At 37.1% G+C, this 25,118-nt stretch overlaps 1 protein-coding gene across 1 annotated transcript in view; it reads left to right on the forward strand.

Annotated features, from left to right (window-relative positions):
• Positions 1–25,118, forward strand: part of ADGRV1 (adhesion G protein-coupled receptor V1) — a 277,279-nt gene that overhangs the window by 173,909 nt on the left and 78,252 nt on the right. The window lies entirely within an intron of this gene.

Genomic DNA, 25,118 nt, shown 5'->3' on the forward strand with positions numbered 1-25,118 from the left:
ATTCACTTGGAAAAAGCAAGGAGAAAACCACAGGAACAATATCTTTCTGATCAGAAGGAGAATGAGCACTTGATGTGTGTGCTGTACTTTTGAACATACCACCAAACATTTTCATCTTGTGTCAAAAGTGCTATTTAAGTACCATTTCTGAAATTTTTCAGGCTCAGTACAATTATTTCCTTGTTTAGGTCAGTTACAGATATTAGCTATCAAAACCAGCAGGTGGCAGTGAAACCTTTCCCCTGGTATATTAGAAATTTATTTTCCTAGTGAAATGTTTGATTGAGGCAAAAGATGGAATGCTACTTTTCAGTGGCTTAGTTGTTCCTTGAGACTAAGTAAATTGGTTAAATTATCCAAAACATCAGCTATAGAGCTATAAAGTTTTTTGTGCATATTAATTTGATTGTGGATGAACAAAGGCTAATATCCCATAGATTGTAAATTCTCCTTTATTTGAATTATAACATGGGTAATTTTTGTGTCCTCTCTATGCTTCTTCAAGCTTGCATACTTAAGAGAGGATGGTTTATAATAAGCTCATCAACTTCATTTTTTAAATTTTGAGTAATCAACATTATATGAATAGCATCTGAAATAAACAGCTCTGTTTATTTAGTATTTTTACCATAATACTCCATTTATTTACAGTTTTGGCCTCCCAAACCCCCCATGCATTGCGTTTTTGCCCTCCCCAGCCCCTAGGAACACTCTGTAGGCCTCCCAAACCCTCTGTGCATCCCGTTTTTGTGAAAAATGGACCTGTTTTTAGCAAAAACGGGATGCGCAGGGTGGGGTTTCTGGAGGCCAAAAATGGCTGTATTTGGTGTATAAGACGCACCAACATTTCCACCCTCTTTGGGGGGGGGAGTGCATTTTATACTCCAAAAAGTATGGTAGTTTTCAAGATTTGGGTTTCTTGTTTGGATTATCTCAAAGGACAGACATCATGTGACATGGTAGACATGAGAATGGAGGGATGTTTGCATTATCTGTCTTTTTCTGTGTTGTTTATTTTTCAAAAACTACAATGACAAGGAATATATTTAGAGATTTTCTTGAGTTTATCTAACTGTTTTTCAAATCTGAAGCTGGCACAGAGATGTGCAAATGTTGAGTCTTTAGAGGAGTGGATCCCATTGTATTTTTCATCCCATTGCTTCTAGGTTTTTGGTAAAATACCATACCATTTTTTTTTTGTCTGTACAATATTGAGATTTCCAAATCTCAGCAAATGTTATCAATGGAAGTTGGAAAGTTAATGGGCAGAGGGAAGTGGGGGAGTTCAAAGTCTCATTTGCTGCTTATACTAACCTGAATTTATTAAGTAATTATTACACAGAATGCAAAGACACAATAAAGAAACAAACTAGGAGAGCACTTAATTGAATTTTGAAAAGTCTGAACATTTTGTTACAATAGGATATTATGTGGCATTTACATAACACCTTATTTTCAGCCAATTTTTAATACATCTTTCTAGCCTACTGAGAAAGAGTATGAAATGTAAACATCCTGAACTTAGTTGCTGTGAAGGATTTTCTTCTGGGAGGTTTTTTTGTTTTGTTTTGTTTTACCTTTTTCAAAGGGGGACTTTGTCCCTTCAACAGAAGTGCTTACCTTGGCTCTTTCCCACATTTTATGTCCTCAATTTTAAAATGTGCAGGCAGAACTGATTGCCAGAACACTGTTGCTTGTTCATTAATGTAACTTCTAACAATTGTTCCTTAAATCTTCATATATGTTGTTATTTTATTACTTCATTTAACATAATTTGGAAAAATTCATGGTATTTCCATTGAAACGTGCTGCAATTTATGAGACAACATTTTGATGGAAACAAAGTTTTAAATATAATGAGAAGTGTAGATAATTTTCAGTACAAAGCTATACTACCGCAGATTGCTTTCATTGTTTTTCAGATATAGTATATGATTATACAGCACCATTAGTCTTGTTAATATTATAAAGTTTTGAATGGCCAATACTGTCTCATTGCTTGATTGTAGATCTCCTTTTCACCTTTGATTAATTTTTATCATAATAAGCTGAAAAGTAAACAGCAACAACTAAACTTACAAAGGTAATGGAAAAGGGTTTGTTTTACGTACTGTGTTTCCCCAAAAATAAGACCCTGTCTTATATTTTTTTGAACCCCGAAATAAGTGCTTGGCCTTATTTTCAGGGAGGTCTTATTAAAATGGGGCTCCTATTGCCGTCTTACCTGATTTCCAGCTCTGTGTTTAAATATTTTTGGGGAGGGCTTATTTTCAGGGGGAGGGTTATGCATGTGCTCAAAAGCCCAATTAGGCTTATTAGCAGGTAATCCCTTATTTTAGGGGAAACAGGGTATATGTAATAGCAATATACTGTTCCTCAAAATTTCTGTAAATTGCTGTCAGAATTTTCTGTACTGAAGGCTTCAAAATTGACTGAACAACCATTTGACCAGGAGTATAGTATAAAGCAGTGAGGGCTAACCTTTTCTGGACTGAGTTCCCAAAGAGCGTGTGTGTGAACCTGAACCCCCAAAATGCAATGCACATGTGGCCCCCACGCATGCGCCTTGCGCATGCGTGAATGGCCCTCCCCTTGCCCCATGCATGTGTGCGCAGCCCCCTGCATGTGCCCCGCCCCACGCATGTGTGTGTGCCCCAGCATGCACCACCACCACCCCGCGCATGCACACGTGGCCCTCCACAAGCACCCTGCACATGCGCAGCAGAGACCTGACAACCAGCTGGCCAACAAGATGCATGCACGCATGCGTGGCAAAGTTGAACTGGGACGATGGCCCACAGAGAGGGTGCTGCATTCCACCTGTGTCACGCGTGCCATAGGTTCGCCATCTTGAGTGGGGGGTTGGTCTAGAAGACCTCTAATGTCCTTTCCAGCCTTATGATTCAATGTTCTATATAAGTTTCAGAAACAGTGTGACCAATTTACAGGTAGTCCTTGACTTACAACATTGATTTACAATTTACAACTATTAACAGTGGCCCCCAAAAAAGTCACTTACAGTCTAAATTTGAATGTACAACTGTCACCCCTGCTCCACAGTTATGCAACTGCAATTTGGGCGCTTTGCAGCAGCTCACATTTACAATTGGTTGCAGCATCCCATAGTCATGTGATGACAATTTCTGAAGGTTTTGCCAATTTCTGGTAAAAAAAAAAAAATCATTTAGCTGGATTTGTACTTACAACCACATGACTTGACTTACAACCATGGTGGAACTGCGGTTAAAATGATTGTAAAATTGAAGCTTACATCATTACTTGATTTATAACTGCAACAACTTGGAAAGGAAATCCTGATCCCAATTGTGTTTGTAAATTGAGGACTACCTGTATAATTTAGTCACTGAATAAAAATTGCACCCAGTGGGTACAGTTCAGACTTATTCATTCCCAGACAGCTTACTCAATCAACTATGAAATCAGTAGTACTTAATTCAGTCATGTGTAACAAAAGTTTCACTGACATCAGTGTGTCTGCCCTAAATATGACTAAATTTGGATCCAATCCACATGACCATAGTTACATGAAGTCAGGCATCTTTGGGTATCAGGCATTAAGAAAATCATGTCTTCCTATAATTCCTGCAAGTTGTTATTCTGCATAGTAAATTCAGATGCCATTGTCTATAATTTTTACTGATTAGAGCCCCCACATGTAACCTTTTAAAGCAACTAACACATAACTATAATTTATAAACTCTACTGGTTAGAACCATCTTATATTTTAAACAGCAAACAAAATAAGAGGTCAACTCTTTCTATGCAAATGTCATACAATAATAGATCAGAAGCAATGAGTTATCAATATGTGTCCACATTTAGTTATCTTAATGGCAGGCCACACTAAGAAGCATATATTTTAATATTACTAATCATTTCATGTTGATAGGTGTGTGAAGTCTCATTAATAAAGATTGTGTGCAGGAAATCAAATTTCAGTGATAAAATTAGAAGTCCAGTACTATTAATTTCAAATGATCAGCTTTTATTCTTCTTGTTTAACAGAATTTTTCCTGTTGTCAACATATCACACATAGACATGCGTCATGAGCAAAAACAATTCTAATATTCTCAAATATAGTATTCAATGAAAAGAAAATGACTGAAAACATTAAGGCAGCTTAAACAATTTTTATATTTTATATTATATTTTTGGTTATATGAACTATTTGTGACTGAAACTATTAGTAACTTGAGTTTTGATTAATGGTGCTTCAGCCACTTCAACATTTTTTTAAAAGTTGCTTAACCAGTGAACTGTAACTGGATACTGTGCTAAATTTGCAGACGATACTGAAGTATTCTGGGTGATAAAATCCAAAGGTGATTGCGCTCCCCAGATATCTCCTTAAACTGGGTAATGAATACTCAGGCAAATTCCATCCATTTAAGAAAGTATAAAGCGATACACATTAACTTCCCCTCCCGACCCCATTTGTCTTATTTAGTGATGTTGGCATAATTGTCTGTTAGTAATAAAAAAAAATATTGGCATCACAGGGAATAGTTCAGAGAAGATGTTGACTCAGTGTGTGGCAGCTGTGAGAAAGGAAAATTCCATTCTGTGGATCATTAAGGAGGGGATTGAAAACAAAGTTGGCATTACAGCAAAGCTTTTATTCAAATCTATGGCATGTCTACAGCTGAAGAGCCATTCTTGGTGCCATATTTGAAACAGATGCAATAAAGGTGCAAAGGGGCAATAAAGAACCATCCAAATGATGGGGCCGGGGGAACTCAAGGCTACAATATTTGGAACTCTGGCTTGAAGAAAGGCAACTTAATGGGTTCCTGACCACATTGTAAATCACGCATGGTCTGAAGAAAGTGGACAGGGAGAAATTTTCCTTAAAACACTGGACTTGGAGCCAGACAGTGAGGCTGATTGGCAGATTCACAATGGACAGAAGAAAGCACTTCTTCCTGTAGCACATAATTAACCTGTACAATTCATGTTTATGGACTCTAACTAACATGACTTTAAAGAGGTTTTAAATACATTCATGGAACACAGGTCTATAAACAGGTTTCATCCTCAAAGATTGTGCTGCTTCTAGATAGGGCATAGCAGATCTTTGAGTACCAGTTGCAAGGAACAATGTTAGGTGAGGGATAGACTTCAACTTCTGCTTATAAGCTATCCAGAGACAGCTGCTGGATACTGCGAAAAATAAAATGCTTGGTGAACCCAGGTCTTGGCCTGATCTAACAAGGGTTTTGTTTTGTTTTTTAATTCTCATGCAGAAATGTGTGCATGGATGCACATGTATGTCCACAAGCATACCTATATATGCTTAAACTTTGGTTACTTTGTCTTAACTAAATTATTTCATAAAGATGGCCTTTGAAATCAGTCCTTTTAATTTTATATTTAAAATGTCACCTCTACCATACGTTCCAAATTTAGGAAAAATATGAGCTTCTTTTCATTAAAAAAAATATATTAAATTTTTATGCCACCCATTTTACACTTACTATATAAGTAATGTTTTCAGTTCTTACCATTGTCTCAGGGAGAAACATACATTTGGTCCTCAATCAGGTCATGTGATGTCCACTTGCCCACTGCTTGCGTGGAACCATTTCCACTCCCCCCGCCCGCTGGTCCACAAAGCCAGAAAGGTTGGGGAACTCTGATTTAAAAAGTAATCACTGATCAATTGTTATATTCATTTGAGATCCAATTCCAACTAAGTAGGAGAAAGTAGCATGTACTCCAGAACTTTTCATAATTTGATTGTTTTCTAATCCATCCTATTTGTTACTACTATAAGAGAAATGTGGCTTCTAGCATTTGCCTCTGAGCAAGCAAAAATGAAGAAGTGGGTGAGACAGAAGACATATTATGAGAAAAAATATTTTTGCAGTATCTTTCTCTCTCTCTCTGCAGTCACTAAACAAGAAGTACCTGTACTTATTTTAAAGCCTTAGCATGTGGTAGCACCTACTGAACTTAAAAAAAAACCTAAGTAGGATTGGTCTTAGTTAGGATTTTGGGAAGGGGAGTTACTAGCAATTCTAGGGCTATAAACCAGAGTGGGAAGTTGAAAAAATTTCCAACCCACCCACCCACCAAAAACCCACCCACCCAGTGGCAAACTACTTCTGTAGCATTGCCAAAAAATTGAAATGGATATGGATATACTGAGGTTAATATCCTTACAACACTTATATCTTTAGAATACTTCATTATTTATAATGATTAGGGGATTGGAGGCTAAAACATATAAAGAACGGTTGCTGGAATTGGGCATATCTGGTTTAATGAAAAGCAGGACTAGGGATGACATGATAGCAATATTCCAATATCTCAGGGGTTGCCACAAAGAAGAGGGAGTCGAGCTATTCTTCAAAGCAGCAGTCACCAACTGGTGGTTCATGGACCACTGCTGGTCCATGAGAAAATTTTGGTGGTCCGCAGAAAAAAAATTGTATTTTTTATATTACACTAAATCAGGGGTTCTCAAACTATGGCCCCTGGGTCAGATATGTATAATGAATGTGTTGCTGCAGAGAGTCTCCCCCTTCGGGGTCTCTTTGTGTGGGTCAGAGGGGGGGGGGAAATTCCAACTTGGGGTCTGCTTTAGCTTCCTGGTGTGGAGCTTTAGGCAAAGGCTGGAGGCAAGTGCTGCTAGTGGTGAAGAGCCAAAGGGCCCTGTTCCAGTGGGACTGTATCATGGCCTGGAACTGGCTGATCATCTCAGCCAGTTGAGCCTCCAGATGCCGGCACCTGGCCTTGCACTCCTGCAAGTCTTCTCTCTGCTTGGAAAGCCTATGCTCATACTCCGCAGTGAGGTGCTTCTGATGAGCCTCCTTGGTCAGATCCAATTTGAACTGAGCCAGCTGTTTTGCCACCTCTTTCTCATGGTGGCTGCTTAGCTCCAACAACTGCTTCCTGTTGGGGCCCTAAGGAGCCTGGGTGGGCAGGCAATGAGTGGGTGTGAGGGGAGGGGCAAGTAGAAGCTGGTGAGGCACCCCCTGCCATGAGTGACATCGTGTTGGCCATGCCCATCCAGTCACATGACCCCCCTAGCCACACCCACCCAGCCGGTCATTAGGCAGATCATATTAGTGGTCCACGGAATTTAAAATTATGAATTTAGTGGTCCCTGAGGTCCGAAAGGTAGGTGACCCCTGCTCCAAAGCACCTGAGGGCAGGACAAGAAGCAATGAATGGAAACTAATCAAGGAGAGAAGCAACCTAGAACTAAGAAGAAATTTCCTGACAATTAGAACAATTAACCGGTGGAACTTGCCTCCAGAAGTTGTGAATTCTCCAACACTGGAAGTTTTTAAGAAGAGATTGGGGAACCATTTGTCTGAAATTGTATAGGGTTTTCTGCCTGAGCAGGGGGTTGGACTAGAAGACCTCCAGAGTCCCTTCCAACTCTGTCCTATTCTATTCTATTCTATTCTATTCTATTCTATTCTATTCTATTCTATTCTATTCTATTCTATTCTATTCTATTCTATTCTATTGAAATAAATTATTGATTTTCATAATAAATTATCTGTTATAGAATTTTAGCTTGATGCCTATCATGGCTTCTTCCCAGTCTTCTTCTATGGATGGCAGTTTTCATCATGAAAGTATACAGCTAATATTCTCAGGGTGATAATTACTGTGAATTGTATGGATCCTGCCTTAACTAAGTGTTCTAAGTCACTGCACGTACAAACATAATTGTACATTCTTACCTGATGTAATTAAAATTGAACACCAATATTTTAGAATTAAGGGGAGGAAATCTATTAAAAATTGGGCTACAGTTACCGGAAGGTTCTGATTTGCTCATTATATCTCTTTATTTATTTATTATTATTTTTTAATTTTTTAGGAAGGAAAAGAAGTATTAATAACAAATACAAATAAAACAGCATTGAGTAATTTATATTTCCGGAAATGAAGTTAGCCTGTTAGATGTGTTTTCTTGTTGTAAATAGGTCCAATTACTGCACTCTTAATGATATTGTTTAAGCACTCATTAAATGTGGCATAATTTAATGGGCTCATATTAGTTAAAACCATCATTATAGTATTACTATGGAGAAGGTTTTCAATCTTGTATTTTTCCATATACTCTGCCTATTTCTGGTTGTCTTAAAATGTTCAGAAACATCTGATCCAGCTAACACAAATGCTATAATTTCATGTTCTCATTAAATTTTTAAATATTTAACTTTCTAATTGGGAAAGTTCATCTGTTTCTCTGATCTACTGGCCTTTTGTAATTATTATGTAAATTTCCTAGATCATTCCTAGGCTAACAGATAGAATTCCACTATATCCTTTTGTTTTTCTTGAGAATATTTTTTCCTTTGAGCATATCTTATTACGCTACATGTTGCTATCCAAATTGTATTTATTGTGTATTTATAATTGTATTTAATTGCATTTATTAATTTATTTTCTGCTTTTTTTTGTTTCTTAAAAAATAAGCCAATGACTTAGTCATTGGCTATAAAATAAGTAAGCCAGACCATTATAGTGAATTTTCCTCACTTTCGCTGAAATTTTGGGACTGAAAGTAACGACTCCTAATGAGTGGAAATATTGCCATTGTAATTAGTGTGAATAAAACATTGTTTTGTAAGTGAGAAAACCATATGGCTCTTATTAGAAAGTTGTATTCAGCATTATACCTCAGAAGGCACTAGAATAAATCATGTATTAATCTTTCAATTAATATCTCAGAATGATGGACTGGGATTGACAGTTACTTGAGTGTGTCCAATGGTTTGGGTACACCCAAAAGACTTTTCTATATAGATATCAATACTAAGCTGTCATGCCATATATTGTTGCCATATATTGTTATGAGTCAAAGCAGAAATATGTTGGCTTCATTTTTCCTTCCATGAACTGTCAAAAACTATCTGAATTTTTTATAAAATCATATGCATAAATATAAATTTAAACGATTCTCTGGAAAGATTAGAATTTGGGAAAGGTTATATTCTTTACAAGCATAAGAAACAACAGCTGCTACTGCTGCTCCTTCCTTCCTTCCTTCCTTCCTTCCTTCCTTCCTTCCTTCCTTCCTTCCTTCCTTCCTCCCCTTCCTCTTCTTCCTCTTCTTCCTCTTCCTCCTTCCCTTCCAGCACTGTCTCTAAAAGAGAAAGAAAAATTCTACCAGCTGTTACTCTAGTTGTTTCTATACTGAAATTTGGTTCCGTCTGAAAACGTAATTGCTTTATCTGATAGTCTGATGGGAGATGAGCAAATAGCTCTCCACTCCTGAGGTGCCACACAGAATTGGGTTAAGAGAAGTTCTTAATTTTGAGCTTCTTGTCATGATACAGTTAATAAAAGTAGTCCTCAATTTATAACTGTTAGTTTACTGACTGTTCAAAATTATAACTGCACTGAAAAAAGTGACTTATGACTGGTGTTCACACTTACAACCATTGCTGCATTCCCATGGTCACGTGATCAAAATTCAGGCACTTGACAACTGGCACATATTTATAAAATTTGCATATCCTGTGATCACGATTTGTAACCTTCACAACTGGCTTCCAACAAGCAAAGTCAATGATCACATGATTCACTTAACAACTGTAGTAAAAAAAAGGTTTTAAATAGGGCAAAACTCACTTAACAACTGCCTTGCTTAACAATGGAAATTTTGGGCTCAATTGTGGCTGTAAATTGAAGACTGCCTGTAATTAGATTTAAAATAGATGCATTAATGTTGATATGCTAGAAAGAATATTTGATGAAATGCAGAAAGATGCTGAATAGCTTAGGAAAAGAATGTTTGAATGTTTAAAAAGGATCAAATCTCTTCAGGTAAAAGACACAACAACATCCAAGCCAATCACTTGCTGTGGGTGGACCAATGTTCCTGCCTTTCTGCAGTAGATGGGTGGCGTCAGAGAGTCCCATTGTAACCAGGGCTTGACCTGACCATGACAAGTTGGACACCAAAAACTCCCCCAATTCCAGATCACCTACTCAATGCTCCAACAGGAACACCACCAGATCCAGTGTGTGACACTGTTCTGTGGATAACCTGGGACAGGTCATATATAAAATAACAACAGTCAACCTCACCCTGTAGATACTGGCTATTAATGTATTAAGCTTCATGTAAGTTTCAAATGAATGGAGAATATTCCTGAGAAGAAAGTTATATATTTGTTCAGCTGTTGTGGTTGGAGGGAAAATGGTGAAAGAAATGAGAGACAGAATAGTGACAATTAACAAAGTTGTTAGGTATGATATAGACTTTCTTGTATTAGTATACTAGTTTACATTATGTAGTGTGATAAAAAGACATGGTGTCTTTTTAATCTATGAAAAACTGTTACATTTTCTAATACTTTCCATCTTAACTGTTTTGTAATGAAATCAGACTTAACAATTTCTTTGATAAAGGATAGCCATTTTGGGATCAGTGATAAAGAAATATAAGCAACAGCAATTTTAAAATTTTCTGTAATATATTTGTCATATATCTTTATTCATATATATTTAACTGATTTCCTTTGATCTTTGAAAATGTGGAAGCAGCAGAGCCTGTAGCTGCAATTGTGTGGTTTAAAGAATTTACAAGTTTAAATTTTTACAGTTGTGTAGTCAGGAGAGTATTTAACATAATTTGTTATAAATCTAACAACAATAAATCACATTTAGGTTTTTCTTATACTTATTATCAGATTCAACTGCACGCTATATGAGCAGGACTAAGAGGAAAAGGGGCTTATTCCAAAACAGTATTATGAAGGCAGTGTTATCTTTTTGACACAGTACCATATGTATGTTTTATTCCACGTCCCTCTAGCTTCAGGATAACCACACAGATTCTTGAACTCACAGAAGTTATAACTTCTGTTATAACAAAAGTGGCCATTAACATGCAGAGTTCTCTATCTGGCTATATTTTGAACAAGTACATATCTTGAAGATCATGAAGTTATCTACACAAGTGGTCTGAAAACAACTGAAGTTGATGTCTGCCAATCAGCAGCAAATCACTTAACATCCTCTCTTTTATAGGGACAGCAAGATGACTCAGTGATTAAGATCCTGGGCTTGTCAGCTGGAAAGCTGGCATCCCAGGTTCGAGATCCAAGTGCCACATGATGGAGTGAGTTCCTGGCCTTGCCCCAGCTTCTGCCAACCTAGCAGTTTGAAAACATGTAAATGAGAGTAGACAAATAGATACCACTTTGGGGGGAAGGTAACAGTGCTCTGTGATATCATGCTGGCCCCATGACCATGGAAATGTCTTTGAGCAGCACTGCCTCAATGGCCTTGAAATGGAGATGAGCACCGCCTCCTATAGCTGGCAATGAGTAACAAAATCCCCAGTGACTCCTTTACCTTAATATTTAACCTCTCTTTTATTGTGTCTTGATTTTCACTCTTTACATTATGTGCAGCTTCCTCTAGTAGCATCCAAAAGTAAGATAATATTGCAGTTTTTAAGAACATTATGCTTAACAGTGCACAGAAGCTGTTGTTGCTTGAAGGACTTTTCAAACAAACAAAAAACAAATGAACGAGAGGTAGTGGAAGAGATTTAGTGTCATAGTCATATATTGAAGCAAGCTTTCTCTTAATTCTCCACTTTAAGGGAAATCTTGTTTAGAGCTGAATCCCCCATACTACTATGTAATGCAGGATCTTTTGTTCTGGTTGAACAATTGCTGTTTAAACAAGTTCAAGATAGGGTAAGGGAATATGGTGTATGTGAAAGAAAATTCTGTTTAATTCAGTTGGTCTTGCTTACAAGTTGAACTGAAATGCATAAATAAACAAAGTCACTTGGTGTATGCTTTTCTGAAACCAGTTCTTTCCCTACATTACCTAAGTGTAATTTAATGAATTCAAACATTTTTTTAAAAACAAAACAAAATATAACCTTGTGATGAACTCCTGTTTGTTGAACCTAGTTAACCAAAGATTATAAAAACTGAATAAAAGAATGTGCTAAAGCCAGCCAAAATATCTTTTGAACGTCATGTTGTTAATATTTGCAGTTAATGTGATTTTCTAAGTTGTGAATCACTATGTAGAGAGCATCCCAAAATTTCTCCTTCCCATGGCATATTTTTTTGCATTCTTAACTGCAGCCATATTTAAATCCACAGTAACTTTTTCTGGTCTGCTTCTGAGTGTAGCTTTGTTATACCAGTTGTAGAAGATAAGATACTGTGTGAACAAAAGATAAAGGGAGAATCTTAAGTAATGGATAAGACTCCACCATATCATTTGAATAATAATAAAGTACATGTAAATATAGGAATATCTCAATCATCTAACTATAGGGGAAAAATCTAACCAAAATAACTCCATACAATAGTTGATTTTGCATATCAAAAGATGACTGGGAAGCAATGATAGAAATTGATAATATCTTGATAAATATGTAATTCTCAGCTCTATATTTGCTGAGTTAATGAAGAAATTCAGTAATAAAAGAAAATTTAGTTTCTTTTGTTCATGGATTCTCCTTATTTCCAAAATGAAAAAGTATCTTTTAAATACCTTTTAAAATAATTGAAGAGCATTTGTATAGGATAGGCAGCCAGTGTTATTGAAAATAATACTAAGCATATTGTTTAGGACTTACAAGTGTGTATTTGTGACCAGATGCATTTTTGCTTACCCCATTACTTTGTATGGTCCACCTTGCATGCAATAATGGATGATGTTGTCCTCCACCCAACGCCACTTCAGAAGTACTGGCTTCCATCCTAAGATATCTTATATTCTTCCTAGTGATTACTTTACCACAATTCATTCCAGCCTAGCAACACCCCTAACTCTGATTCTACAGCACTAGGCATGTCCGTCCCTTTCCAGTTGGCTGCCATTTCTCCTAGGCTGCTGATGGTCATCAATTTATTGATTTATTTTTTTATTTTTCTTCCAGTAAATTAACAACAACTCATGGAGTTCAGTAAATGTTCCTAGCCATCATAATATCCTACTGCCACTACACATATGTTCCATTCTGACATCTCTCAATAGATTTATGCTCGGATGGATTTCTTTCCCATTCTATGCCCACTGTATTGCAATAATTCCCTTTGCTTAAAAAATACAAACAAAACCTTAATTGGCAACATATGAGTTTTGGAACAAAGCTGCAGAATTTCAGGTAATGCGATTTCTTTCTCTGAACCAAAATTCCCAATTCAGCATTGCCACAAATTTCTATGGACTACGGTAGAAGAATGAATGATAGAAATGTCCCCTTTAATCATTGTAGCATACTGTAGAAGGAACACTGGTCCAATATCAAGGTGGGCAATGAGGAAAAAGTCTGAGTGTTAAATGGGAAAATATGGCAAGGGGATGTAAGAGCATCCTTTCTACAAATTTCTGTGAAAGCAAAGGAGAAAATGGGGACAACTGAAGAGAGAATAATAACTAAAAGGAGAAGGCAGGCACTGATAGACCTGCCCATTCAAGCAGGCCAACCAGGATTCCCATCTCTGAAGCAAGAAACAGAAGAACAACTAATCATCATCCCAACCCTATTCCAAACCATTGCAATCTCCCCATAAATTGCTAACAGAAATGTGTCTTAAAAGTTTATAGTAGTTCTTGAGATGAGCTCTAAAATACATTTTATTTATTTATTTATTTTATTAAATTTCTATACCGTCCTTCTCCCGAAGGACTCAGGGCGGTGTACAGCCAGAAATAAAACCATGACAATAGAAAAATTAAAAACAAGTTAAAACAATTAAATCAATTGGCCGAAAATTCTAATAAAACAACCCATTAAAATAGTAAAAATATTATTATTATTTAGGCCAGCCCTGCTTGTTGGAATAGTAATGTTTTTAGGGCATGGCGAAAGGTACATGCTTTCTAGGTATAATTTTTAAACTGTGTTTTATATATTTCCACTAATAACAATGTCTAAGTTTACTACTATGATTATCTTGTCTTTGAACATTATATCACATTTAAGATTGCATCTCTATAAACGTATTTACTGGAATATAGATCTCATTGAATTCAGAGATACTTGTGAGAAAATACAGTTATTCCATTGCATAATAGGCAAAGTAGCTTAAAAGACTGTAAATATAAGAAGATGCCAAAATCTACTGACCCAAATATTGACATTGATCAATCTGCTGAGTACAGATGTACCTTTGTACTTATTTAAATAGTTCACATTAAAGTCTAACTTGCATCCATTCTGTGTGTGCTTCCAAAGGGATCAAAATGGTAATGTATTCAATTTCTAGGAATAATAAGCTAATTGGCAAAGAACACTAAAACCTTTTGGGTTTATATTTATATTTGATTTTTTTTAATCAATAATAATAATAGAATAGAAACATCCAAGAGACAGCATCTTCAAAATGTATTAAACATCCAGTTTGGGAGCTTACATCCTTTTCTCTTCTGGGCTGAGATTCTCACTGGTAAAAAAGCATCATCATCAGAGAATTAGATCAGCCTTCTCTGCAAGCACATTGCAGACAAGGAAATGTATAAATGTATTTAATTCTATAAGAAGGCAAAATAATAGGCTTCACCTTGACTGAAGCTTATGTAAAAATATTAAGCATTTTTTACATTAACAAATTGTACAAGAAAAGCCTAGCTTTAGATAAGTCACAACAGAGCATGAGAGCAAGTTCAGTGTAGTGATTAAGCCATCAGGCCAGCCAGAGACCATGAATTCTAGTCTTAGGCTTGCAGACATCTGGGTGATCCTTGGCCAGTCACACTCTCTCAGCCCTTGAAGAAAGACAGTGGCAAGCTATTTTTAAAAAATCTTGCCAAGAGAAATGCAGGGAGGAATCCAGGCAGTTGCTAGGAGTTCAATACTGTCTTGAAGGCACAGAAAAAGAACACCTGTTAATTTGATCACATGTTGAGATCTGAATAAATGGAATATCTGTTTTCCCAAATCCTCTTCCCAAATCCCATAGTCAGTAGTGTCACTGGTGAGAATTAGATTGCACCTTTATCTTTCCAGGAGACCTGAGTGTTTAGGACGGGAGGTTTACGCATTAGATTAGTTCTGATTTGATGGTATGAGAGATAGAACATTTTCCTTCACAGGGCAAAATAAAAATCAGTGTCACTGACACTACTTTTCAATTTTTCTATACACTTTATAAAATATAGGACAACAGAATAAAAAAAGAGAGAGAGAACTAGAAGGAACAAGGAAGGCTCCCTGAGAAAACCAACCATGAGACCTGGATGGTCTTTCCCTAATTATTATCCACAGTGGACCTTTTCCCAACAAATTCACTTTTACGTCTAAAGATTTTGATTCTTTGGGTTACCAACATAATTTCTTAATAAAACACTGATCTGTAAGATCTTGTGGCTATAAAGCTACTCGTTGTGTTGCAGGATTAACCCAAAGTTTATTAATTGGAAATGTCTTCATCTCAGTTTTATTTCTAAGGATAGGATGAAAAGAGAAGTTATTGTACAAGTGTAAGCACCACTTTAATAGACACCAGGAGGTTCTCCCTTTCTGGTGGTAGTCTATCATAGTTATCTTTTGCTAAGAACCTTTGAATGAAAACCAATCTCTGCTTTTAAATTTTCCCCCTCCCAGTTTGCAAGAAGCCTTTCAAACTATGGAGTTGGAGAAAGCTTCAAATTAAGGAGAGGTAGTGAAAGACAATTTTATTTCTTAATATAACTCAAAAGAAGACATATCTATTTAGTCAGCTATCATTATAATTACTTCATTATCTGTTATGTATCCATAGATCATTTATTCATTACTGTATTTGATTCTAGAAGACTAAAACAAGAATTGTAGAAACACTGTATTATTTTAAAAAAATATAACCTGTAGACAGTGTTTATTAAAACAGCAACCAAAACAAAAGACAGGGAAAAAAAAAAACAGGAAAAAAATCAGCTGTTCAAAGTGGGTGAATTTGGGCCTCCTTTCATGGCCTTAGATTTTGTTTTAAAGTATTTTTCCTCAGGTTTCAGTGAACTGAAGTGTTTAATGATAAACAGAGTGATTGTCGCCCAGATTATATTAGCACATCAAGTATAATAGTCTCAACATGATCTTCAAGGTGATTAATAGGGAAATTCTAATTTTGTAGACTTTTGGAGCAAGTTATATTTAAACTGGAGTATGTCTGGATAGTAGGAAAAATGTTGTTTATCTTGACTTTGGACTATTGTTTAACTATTGCTGTAAGTCTATTATTTATTAAACTTACATGAACTTTGATCAGACGTCTGAGAAAAAGCCACATGGCTTTTGTTGGGAATTATAATTGTCTGTCTGTCTGCCTGTCTCTGTCTCTATATCTATATCTATCTCTCTATCATCTATCTATCTATCTTAGCATTGGATAGAAGAATCTTAAAATGTCCTCACTAAATTATGTATTTAAGCTTTTATGATATTTTTACTACGGTGTTTCCCCGAAAATAAGACCCTGTCTTATTTTTCTTTTAACCCTGAAATAAGTGCTTGGCCTTATTTTCGGGGAGATTTTATTATTTTGGGGCGCGTGGAACAAGATGGGGCTCCTCTTGCCATCTTACCTGATTTCCAGCTCTGCATTTAAATATTTTCAGAGAGGGCTTATTTTCAGGGGGAGGCTTATTTTAATGCATGCAATTGGGCTTATTATCAGGGTATGTCTTATTTTCAGGGAAACAGGGTATCTTTTATTTAATCAGTATTTAAAATATGATCCTGAGTTTAACATCAAGTATGCATATACACCAAGGTGATTAATAGGGAAATTCTAATTTTGTAGACTTTTGGAGCAAGTTATATTTAACTGGTATTCTTAGGACCCATTTTGTCTGTCATGTCCTTTTGTCACAGAAAAATTAAATTCAAATTACGTATAAGGTATTTTCATTCACTGTAAGATAAAATATGCATTTATTATTCTTAAAAAATACAATTTTCACAATATACCCCTCCAAAACCTTTCAACCACATTCTGAATATCAGGAGATAGTTTGAGGAAGGGAGGGGAAGGAGTGAAAGATAGGCAGCTTCAAATAGAACATTAAGCAAGAAATATCCATTGTGTAAACTTCTTTCCTCATCTTGACATCTAAATCTCTTTTTGTGTGACTGACAAGTTTACCTATAATCTGTCTACAGGGCAGCAAGGAAGCGTGAAAATCTGGCTCTCTTCTTGCATCACTCTACATGAGCTAGAAAGAAGTTTTGAAGTAGTGAATCCTAGCCCTTTAAGTTCCTTACATGATTAGAGACCTGGAAAATCAGACTTCTAAATAGAGGACAACATGAGTAAAACATGGTCTGGGCTGCAGATCATAGACCATTAAAAAAAGTATACATCCAGATAGGGCAGAGCTAGTGGGCTTATCATTATCTGCATTCTCTTTTTGCTTATTCCTTCTACATACACACAACAGGTAGGTCTCAGCTAGGACTTACATCTATTTGTTTTTTCTGGAAGATTCTATATTGGGGTAAAATGCAATTGTTGCTTGGTAGGCACTTGATAGACTTTACATTGTAATATCAACTTGTTGATAATGTAAGCATTAGGGACATCCCTCCAATTGTACAAAGAAAAAAAAGGAAGCTGTGGCCACTAACTCTAGCATTACAGGGCACAGGTTTGTTTTGGATTTTTTAAGCTCAAAGTTCTGTCAGCTTTAGTTTAAAAAAGAAAAGAAAAAGAAAACAATTCCCTTTGATTGCTCTGATCCACCCCTTGCAATGTTCCACAAGCACTTTGTATTTGCCAGTGTATTGAAGACATAATTATTCAAATAGGTGGGGGGGGAAATAGTGTCAGATGAATGTTAGAATATGTATTGTATGTAGCATGAGTAAGTGGGTCAACAGAATGACAGGGTGCCTAGGAAATTTCTGCTTAATCTCTGTTAACTGAGGACACACTATAGAACTATGCATTCTCTGGAACTCAGATCTATATTTATTTTATTTTATTTATTTTATTTTATTAAATTTCTATACCGCCCTTCTCCCGAAGGACTCAGGGTGGTGAACAGCCACGAGATAAAACACATAAATACAAAAAATTTAAAATGAATTAAAAATGAATTAAATAATTTGGCTGAATTTAAAATACCCCATAATTTAAACAAATTAAAATTTACATTTAAAAATTTACATTTAAAAAGGGGAGAAGATTTAGGCCAGGCCAGCTTGATGGAATAGGAAAGTCTTAAGCGTGCGACAGAAGGTGTGCAGATCCGGGATCCTCCGTATCTCCAGGGGGAGCTCGTTCCAGATCGTAGGTGCCCCCACAGAGAAGGCTCTCCCCCTAGAGGCCGCCAGTCAACATTGTTTGGCCGACAGCACCCGGAGGAGCCCCTCTCTATGGGAGCATACTGGCCGGTGGGAGGCTATTGGTGGTAGCAGGCGGTCCCGTAGATAACCAGGTCCTAAGCCATGGAGCGCTTTAAAGGTGATAACCAGAACCTTGAAGCGCACTCGGAAGACCACCCGGAGCCAGTGCAGCTCGCGCAGGAGAGGTGTTACATGGGAACTCCAGGTTACTCCCATAACCACCTGCGCAGCCGCACTCTGCGCCAGTTGGAGCCTCCGAGTGCACCTCAAGGGGAGCCCCATGTAGAGAGTGTTACAATAGTCCAGACGAGAGGTGACGAGGGTGTGAGTGACTGTGTGTAAAGAGTCCCGATCTAGAAAGGGTTAGGGTTAGGGCGGATCAGGCGAACTCGATGAAAAATCCTCCTGGTCATGGCCATCAAGTGCTCTTCTAAGGACAGCCGTGAATCCAGGAGGATGCCCAAGTTGCAAGCCCTTTCCGTGGGGGCCAATGATTCGCCCCCAATAGTCAGCGATGGCACCAGCTGACTATATTGGGACCTCGGAAACCACAGCCACTCAGTCTTGGATGGGTTGAGCCTGAGCCTGTTTCTCCCCATCCAGATCCATACGGCCTCCAGGCACCGGGACATCACTTCAAGGGCATCGTTGGGGTAGTCCGGGGTGGAGATGTACAGCTGGGTGTCGTCAGCGTACTGATGGTACTTCACCCCAAAACCATGGATGATCTCGCTCAGCAGCTTTACATAAATATTGAACAAAAGGGGCGAGAGGACTGACCCCTGCGGCACCCCACATATGAGGGGCATCGGGGTCGACCTCTGCCCCCCTGTCAACACAGACTGCGACGCCTCTTTCAAGGTGGCGGGAAAGACACCCTCGCCCAATGAAGCATTTATAATCCCCTGGAGCCAGCCTCGCGTCACCTCCCGGAAAGCCAGCACTAACCAGGAGGGACACGGGTCCAACAAACATGTGGTCGCGTTCCATCTGCCCAGAATCCTGTCCATGTCGTCTGGGGTCACAGGATCAAACTCATCCCAGATAACATTCTCAAGACCTGCCTCCGTCACCCTCGCTGGATCTACCCAGTCGGAGTCCAGACCTTCCCGAATCTGAGTGATTTTGTCATACAGATATTGAACAAAATCCTTGGCTCTTCCCTCCAAGGGGTCCTCCCGCACTTCCTGGTGGAGCAGGGAGCGGGTCACCCTAAACAGGGTGGCCGGGCGATTATCTGATGATGCAATAAGAGCAGCAAAATGGATACATTTTGCTGCTTTTATCGCCACTAGGTAATTCTTAATATGAGATCTTACCAGTGTCCGGTCTGTTTCAGAAAGACTAGCCCTCCAACTGCTCTCTCTATATTAAAAACAAATGCTTATATCATTATAAAACTATTTGTCTCAAAGATGTGAGCCAATTCTTCTTTTGTGTTGGTTATCCAAAAAGTTGTTTATACAGAACTGATTCTTGGTGCTTCTTTTTGTGTGTCTTGCACACTTGAATATACATATTTATAAACCACCGAGGGGAGCCATTGGTCAGTGTAGATTCATATCTGTTGAAGCCGATTTCCCTTTTTAAACAACAGAATTTGACATCTCTTTCAATCAGCACTAAAGAGAAGAGCCCACTATGAGGCACTCTTTACCCATATTCTTATAGCTATGCTAAGCCAATCAGACGTGTTGTTCCTTCATTCATGTTTTCCTTTCAGTAAGTCCAGAAATGCTATTCTTTCTACTAAATGCCTGTTAGGAACAAAATACTGTGAAACACTTCTTAAAATTCTTCTGTGGGCTGTTCTATAGTTACATCCAAGAAATGCCTGAATATATGATTTTTGATAGAATAAAAAAATTCATAATAGTTTCTAAAACATTCATTATTTTAAATCAATCATTCTGGCAATGTTGAAAAATCTCTCCTTTATAGCTTTAAAGCTATACATTTGTACTTGTGACATGAAAACTTTATCACATAGCTTTCAAACGTTTGCATGCCTAGTGCAGTCCAAAAAGTACTAAGAAAATGCAAATATCTAGTCAGTTATGTTTTGAGGGTTAGAGGTCACTGCTCTTGTTCTTTTGGATGTCAGGCTGCCATATTAATGTACTTCTGTTTCTGATGAGCAATTAAATATGCATGTAAATGTAAAATAATAAATCCTCAGCATAAAGATGGGTGGATATTGAAGACCTTTTTTCTCAATAGAGCCCGGTTTTAGAATATCTCTTCCCTGCCACACCCCCAACAATGTTGGTTTTACTTATCATCCCAAAATCATTTTTGTTTTTCTCCACATTTTCAAATTTTAATATTATTAATTTCTCCTTCCTCTTTGCATAGTATTGCAATTTTTTGAAAGATTATTGTTTTTGTTACTTCTATGGAAACTATTTTGACAAAATATTAAACCACACATGACCAAGCCCTTGTATTGATTACAGTGGGAGAGTTTCTCATTTCAGTCAATTGGTTATTAAAATTATTAACATTGATGTCCCATGCTCATATTTCATCTAGCTACATCCAATATGTTGGGCAAAACTTCCTTTCTTCCCTAATTCATCTTGGCCGGTGTTTCTTCTGAACAGTTTTCCATCCTTCTGGAATAAACCTGAACTCAGCTGGGAATGGTAGGCTTCCAGGCAGAATAATCTCTGCAAATTAATTGTTTCTGTTGTACCAAAGGAAATGTTTGGTGCAAGTTGCATATTTCAATTTTGTATTGTGATGAGTGTCTCTTAGATAAAAAATGAGATGTATAGTGAAGGTATGCTCCAAATATTTTCTGTTACATTGGAGATCCAATTCAATATTTGAAGTTTTAAATTAATTTCTGAGTTTTATTTATACTTGCTTTGTTTTTTTGATTGCATAAGCAATTATATTAGTGGAATAATCACTACGAGAATTCATATATTCAGGTTGATAGAGTATATGTCTTTATAGCTCTTCTGATACATCTGAGCATTGTTTTCATGGGCATGTGGGTGTTAATTTGGCATCAAGTTCTGAAATGGTTGCTTCCAGCCTATCTTGTAATAATGTAGATAATATTAATGCAATCCTATGCTTAGCAAACATGTATATGCAAAACAAACACTACACACCTTTGTGTACATTAATACATGTGAATCTAAACTGGTATAAGACACTTTAAAATGTGTCTGTAACCCTTTACTGAAGTACATTTTAAGGTAACTTATTCTAAGGCACTATGCCCAATTTTATTAATAATATGCCTGGAACAAGGTATCCTTCCTTTCTTTATATACATGGGCAACTGTGCTGGGAGGAAAGGAACCTGGTGATGAAATGTGTGTTGTATTATAACACAAAATCCCTAACTTACCAACATCAGGATTCAAGTACATAAAGGTGGATTTGAACTATGACATCATTGTACATGTCATCATTTTGGTGTAGTCTCACCTCTCTGCAAGGTCCATGTAGTTCATAGACTTTAAAAGTATCCTGGTATTAAAAAAAAATAGGAAATATTACAAGAATTACACAACTTGGAATATGCTGCTATGCAGATCTGGTTCAAGCTAGAAAGTGCTAGCTGTTTAGCAAGAGGCCGGGAAATTTCACATATTTGGCATTCAAAATGCAGGGGAAGAACTTCAATTTTTTTTAATGCTATGTTCATCTGCAAGGATGTTTGTTGCATTTCTGCACTGTAGAGCATAGCATTCTGGTTGGCACAATCACACTAGACTAGGAAAAGGCTTCCTGTTGACAATATGTTTAGTCTATTCTATAGCATTATTATTACATATACAACAATGTGAAATCACAGCTGTCAGTGCTTTAGCTGGTGTTGGCCTTCATTCATTTCAAATTCTTCTCAAGAATCAAAGATGTCATAATGTATTAACAGACTATATGTGTGGATCCTTTTGTAATGAGGATGCGGCCTTTTGTAATTGATAGATGGAAAAGCAATGTGGCCTTTTGTAATTGATAGACGGAAAATTTGTCAATACACAAATTTTCTACATGTCTTGTCTTCCACTGCTGTTTTGGTACAGTACCCAGTGTGCTGAAAGCTATGGGACCATCACTGCTGTAATCTTTCAACTTCAACTTTCAGATCTTGATACTTATGTTCTTCTCCAATTCTTTGTCTTGTGTTCTACTATCCCCTGATATTGCCACATCAATTATCCACAATTCCTTTTTTTCAGCCAGAGTTACATCTGGTGTGTTATGCATCAAGATTTTACCAGTTTGTATTCAGAATTTTTCATTATTGACATATCTAATTTTAAAAAATATTCATGTGAAACATTTTTATTGTAATAAGAACTTTGTAATAAGTGTAGTTTTTAGAATTGTTCTTCTACATGCCTAGATTGTGTCCCTTTCCCCTGACCCATTCCTCCCCATCCTGGCCTTACTTGAGCATTGATGGCGCAGTGTTTAGAATGAAGTACTACAGTGCTGCAGGCTAACTCACTCTTTCCGAGATCGGTAAAATGAGAATCCAGATAGTTGGGAGCAATATGCTCACTCTGTAAACCGTTTAGAGAGGGCTGTAAAGTGATAGATAAGTCTAAGTGTTATTCCTACCTGAAACCTAACCAAAATATTTATCTATCGGGACATATTAGATAGGTTCCAGAGGTTTACATAAATATAAAGGAACTACAGTCTACCAAAAGAAAGGATGTAAATAGCATTCAACATCCATTGGCTTGCAAGAAGCTATTTTGAATTATTTGGCTCTTCTCTGTTTTCCCATTCTTCTCTGCCTAAAAAGAAACAGTTCATGTAACTATTCTGAAGATTATTTAAAACAAAGGTAAATGCAAATCGGTGAAGCCTTGGTAGTTAAACTTAGAAAAGCCTTTTGCGATATTGTGATTCTGCTATTGTGAAAGCTCTTTCTGCCCCATTCCTAACGCTTCAGTGAGCCTCCATTTTTTATTTGTCTGATATAATCCAGCACATGGTCTAAATCTGTGAAATGCATTTGATCAGCATTTTCATTGGTATTGTACTGATGTCAGACAAAAAACCCAGCTAATCAATACTTTTTATTCCCTCATTTGATCTGTGTCACCCAATTATCTGTCAAGGTCATAAAAGATATTGGGGTTTTAGTTGTTCATTGATAGGTCATCACTTTGGAAAACTATCCTAATTCGAGTTCCAGCATTTTCTGAGAAATTACGAAGTGGTGTCAGGATCAACATTCAATTGTATAGCATAGCTGTGTTGAATGGTAAAATATATTTGGTTGATAATCGTTAAACATTTCAGCAATACTGTGCAAACATAATTAAATTGCACTGTTTGTTATTTTTCCAAAGAAATCTGCATTAGATCCTCACAGCAATTTTATAAGGTAACTGGAACAGTGATTGATAAGATGAGGTCATCCAATAAACCTTGATATTGAATTGTAAATTGAGCCTGGGAATTGCACTACACTGAAAATCATTCTCCTATATAAGCATGTGCCTTCAGATTAAAAGCATTCTAAAAGTTTCAAATGCTTTCAAATTCAGTCAGAAAATTGATATAATTCTTTCAGCATTTAAAATGACTATTAGGTTGTTTTCACAGATTTCTTTAAAAATATTCTAAATCTAATGTGGATCACATAACATAACAAGAACAAAATAAATACAGATTAAGATAGTGGCTCTGAAAGGTTAAATCTGTGTCACATAGCTTTGCTGCACAGTACAACTAATGCTGCCATGAAATACATTGCTCCAGTATGTTTATCCCAAAAGCATGAATGTTCTAAAATTGTCTGCTAGTTAGCAGATTCATTACACGGGCAGCTTTGAAGACACAGGCTGCATTCTAAATCTGGGAACAAAGCTACAAGGTAGAGAGAAAGAGAAGATGCTGCTGTGGCTGGAGCAAGCCAGTTTGAGCCGGCACAGTTTAGCTATGACAGAGAGAGTAGAGGAGGGCTGGGGGAAGGGCAGCCCTTGCTGGGAAAAATACATCGCTCAGTTCAGCAGCAGCAACAGCAGCAGCAGCAGCCAGCTTCTGAAAGCTCACTGTTGGAGCCCTGTAGGATAGATTAGTTCCTCTGAGGATTGCTGGCTGGCATGATTTTTTTTTTTCAAGGTAAAAACAAGGTAGCAGCATCAGCATGCAAAGAACAATTTGAGTTTTTAAATGAAAACTCCTGGGGTTGGTTTTTGCTGTGTCATTTAGCTTCTGCTCTGTAGTGATGTAATATTTGCACATTGTCTTTAGTAGTATGATTTCATACCCATCATCTCTTTAGAGAAGGCAGCATCAAGGACACAGTTGAAACATGTTGTGTCCCATTAATTTGGCTCACAACTTGCTCATGTTTAAGTTATTCTAGCAATTGAGAAATCTGTGTTTTGCTCCTTTTACACGACAACAGATGAGTTACACTATATGTTCTATATAGAGGTTTAGTCATGTAATCATAATTTGGGATATGTTCCCGCTCTGGTTCCCAGCCAGTTTAAAGAATGTTCCTATAATTGCCCACATGCCATTTTCAATTATTAAGCAAATTATACCACCAAACATTTTTGTAGTTAGTACTCTAAAGGAGATTCATATGATTACAGGTAATCCCCGGGTTATGAATGTTCCCTTAGTGAACGTTTGAAATTTCACGATAAACGCCCACTAGCGTTTACGAACAAGTCCCAAAGTTATGAATTATGCAGCACCATGGTAGTTGTTTACTGTTACAAATGACCACAGAGGCTCCGCAACAATCATCCCGCCTATTCCCCCCTGCCGGGTCTTCACAGGCACTTCACCTGTGGAGACTCACTTACCTTGAAAATATCTTCTCTC

Source organism: Pantherophis guttatus, chromosome 2 (assembly GCF_059756535.1).
Source record: "Pantherophis guttatus breed Tessera chromosome 2, ASM5975653v1, whole genome shotgun sequence".
NCBI lineage: Eukaryota > Metazoa > Chordata > Lepidosauria > Squamata > Colubridae > Pantherophis > Pantherophis guttatus.